Genomic DNA, 4234 nt, shown 5'->3' on the forward strand with positions numbered 1-4234 from the left:
AGGGGATGCCTCAAGTTATCCATCTATCCATGTAGGAAGTAATAACACTTTTCTTTAAGGGTGCTAACTAACTAGGGAGCACGCTTGGCAAGAGCAATGAACTCTTTCTCATACTGCATCATGATCTTGATCCCTTATGTATATATTATCTAACATAATGTATTACAATAAAAGTCTTCACAAACTCCTCCCAATTAATTTATGCATTGACCTCCCCTAAAACCTCTCTCTATCTTTTTTTTCTTTTGCACCAATGCTCTGCTTCTCCTTCGAATAAAAACACCTCTAATGGAGCTCTTCTACCCTCTAGGCACTACATAATATCAATTGACTTCTCTACTCTCATCAAATAGTCTTCAATTGCTCAAGACTTAACAACACCTTTGAAATGAGGTGAATTTAGCCACAAAAATTAGTGCAAATGCTTATCAATTTCATCCCCTTTCACTCCATCCATACTTCTATGAGCCTCACTTATCAGGTGGGCCACTAATCCAACAAACTACATCATTGAGTCAGAAGCCATAGCTCCCATAGTACTCTAAATTATTGTAGCCCAGGTAGAACTCTATCCATCAGTTGTATCTTGTTCCTAAATATTCATGATGCAGCAATACGTTAATATTAATAAAAATAGGGGAGTTTAATTATACAGCACAATTAATAAACAATAGTCCACACTATACTCAATATTCTTTTCTTGTGCCAGTATAATTCAATTCATATAGCTTTGGTTATAATTATCTAATATTTCCAAATCATTTCTATGATACCACCTTTGATGAATTAGAATTTAATGGAAGGATTATATTTATTTAAAGATATAACTAGTTACCTCATATATCAATAACAACAACAAGAGTTATAAAATTTTCCAAAAAATTTAAAAATAATGTATTACTTTCATCTTATCAAAATATAATTACAACAATTAAAATTATCGAAGTTTATAAATCAAATAATTAAGTACTAGATTACAAAATCATACCATAAAAATGCAGATCCCAAAACATTGCCTCTACACCTGATCTACTTAGCATGACCTTTACCATTTCATGAATATATACATATACATATATATATATATATATATATATATATATATATATATATGTGTGTGTGTGTGTGTGTGTGTGTGTGTGTGTGTGTGTGTGTGTGTGTGTGTGTGTGTGTGTGTGCGTGTGCGCACACGTGCTCACTTGTGCTAAAAGTGACTACATTAAAAGACATTAATCAAATAAAATATAAATTCTTTCAAATTACATAAAGCATAAGCACATATGGATTTACTAGATTTTCGGCATGTATATATGATTTCAAAGCTAGCACTTATACTTTCATATCCACAACACCACTTTCATAGAACTTTTCAGATGTTGTATAGATTACTTATTTTTTAGAGGCTCGCTTGCATTTCACTTTCACTTTCACTTTCTAGACAAAATTTATATGGAACTTCAAAGTTCACTAAAATAATACTCATAATATTTCTTAACCTTATTGTAGAAATATTAACATATAAAATATCATGAATATAATACACATGTCCCAATGTCTACTAATATCTCCACTTTCCCTTATATCTCTGTTTACCTCCCGCACATGCACACAACAGATGGGGCCAAAATATGACCCACATCTACATCAGACAAATGGGGTCAGAAGAGTACACATAAGATCCTTTGTAACATAACAAAGAGTGCACTTTTTCATACATCAGAATATAAATGCTCCAAAATCGTGAATGCATAATATAAAAGCAATGTAATTATACTTAATTTAAGTGTTTGATGTAGTATGCAAAACATATATAAACTACTAGTAAAAGACACTTTTCCTATATAACATAATGCTCACTAGACTTTTCTTTTTTAAACTTTTACTTTCAGTGGAACCTTCACATGAATATTTCAAGACTATAATAGTTGCAATTGCATAAATTTTTTAATTCAACGATATATTCATAAATTTGTATGGTAAAAACTAACCATTGAAACCCCAATTTCATATAACCAAAACATGCATAATTAGAGTACAGTAACATATTAAAAATCACATAGTGAAAACTTTATAAAATCTAAGAAAAATATATTTTAGTTCATATCTTTTTATAAACTTATTGGAATTAAAATCAGAGATAGTTATTTAGGAGTCTTTTTGGAGCTCTTCAATTATTTGAACTGACTGAATAGATGAATAATAAACTTTGGCCTCCAAATCTCTCTCCTTTTTCTTTCTTTCTCCTCTTCTCTTATCTGATAAGCCTGTTGGTGCAAATGGAAAATGGTTTGGAATTTTAATATTTAATTACCACCATTTTAACTTAGCATTTTGATGTCCAATGTCCATAGTACCATTGGTTCCCAGAGAATCTTCTAGATGCTCCCAAAATATGCCCACTTAAGACCTAACACCATAGCGGTGCTTCCCAATGTCACAATGGAGCTTCCTGGTGCCACAATGTTTGCTTTTTTTTATGTAAAAGTTATAGAGCTCAATGCTAGGCCACTATATCCCCTGGCGTTGTAGTGCCCATAGGAAAAAAAAATTTTAACTTCTGATTTTTTTACTTTTCAACCTCAAACATTGGTTACTTTTTGCTCTATTCAATATTCAAAGACTTATAAGTATTAATAAACTTGAAATTAATGAATAGTTATATTAAACTATATGGATTTAATGACATATATTACAAGAAAAAAGAGAAAGGGACTTGGAGCTTTTTCATCCACTAGTTTTATTATGAAATTTCTTCTAATTAGGCTAAGTAACTTGAATCCTACTCTAATTTTTTATGATTTTCAATTTATTGAATTTAATATTCCCCAAATAAATAAAAATGAATTTTATTCTTATTTATAATTCTCTTATAGAGTAACTTTTTTGTATATTAAAGATATAAATTATAAGAGCATTTTGACTATAATATTATTGAATTTCACTAAATGGATCAATAAATATGATTTTTTGAAGTAAATGAATAGTATTTAAATTTTCTACATTTCATATATTAGTGTATTTCATGCATGATATTGACTTATACTGTATAAAAAAAATTCTTGACTAAAATGAAATAAATATGAAATTTACATGTAAGTAAGGAAGGTTAGATGTTAACACTATAATTAATATGGATTGGCTCTTAAAATACAATACATTATATAAGAGGCAAGATGATGAGCTTTTCTTAAAATAAAAAGGTTTTTAGAGTAATGCTTGATGTTATCCTGTAACTGATTGACAAAATTATGCCAATGGGTATAGGATAACGACTTTATAGATTATTGATGTAATGATGATAATTAAGTATATAATGAATAATAGGTCAGACCCATTATTGATAGATGAAATAATAAAAACACAACATTAAAGTTGGATATCTAGCCTTATTTTTCATCATTGCATTTATGATTGCATTTACATGATAGAGCATGAACTGATTGATAGACAAAACTTATATAGAACTGATAGAACTAATAATGAAATTCATACAACATGATATAATATCTTATAGATATAGTTATAAATATTGATGTATATATTGATATAATACACTAGTATGACATACTTGTAAATAAATACATGTGGCATATCATTGAAAGGAAATATATGATGGAATCATTGGCATGAACATAATTGATAGATAATTAATAAATGTGTTGCTATAGGACCCAATGCATTATTTTATAAATTATTATTAATTTTTATTTATGTTAATATATTCATGTGCTTCTTGATATACTTTCATTAAAATGGTCATATTAATTTCTATTGATGTATTGATATTGATCACTACTTTTATACTGATGATCACTAATTTTATATTGAATGAGTTGAGCTTGCATATTGTTCCTTGAGACCTTTCATTAAATGCAGTGGTGGGTTTTAGTTAATTGATGGCTATGTGCTTATTATGTGAATTAGATTGATTTTAGGTTAGGGAATGCGTCAAGACCCTATAGAGTGAGGTTATTAAGATCTTTAATTTTTTCTTTGATTTTATATTTTTCTTTTTTCTTTTATAGTCAGGATCTTGTTAAGATAGATTGATTTTATAAGTGATTTCATGTTTATTATAAATCAAATTTAAATGAATGAATATAGTAAAAGATTTTGATATATATGATTTATATATTTTTATTCCCATGGATTGATCTATATTGATGACTGGTAGATTAAATAAGAGATAAAATACATAATTCTATCAATTCGGCCTAGCGATATTGAGGTGGCA

The sequence above is a fragment of the Dendrobium catenatum genome, unplaced genomic scaffold (genome assembly GCF_001605985.2).
Source record: "Dendrobium catenatum unplaced genomic scaffold, ASM160598v2 original_scaffold_59640, whole genome shotgun sequence".
NCBI classification, from domain to species: Eukaryota; Viridiplantae; Streptophyta; class Magnoliopsida; order Asparagales; family Orchidaceae; genus Dendrobium; species Dendrobium catenatum.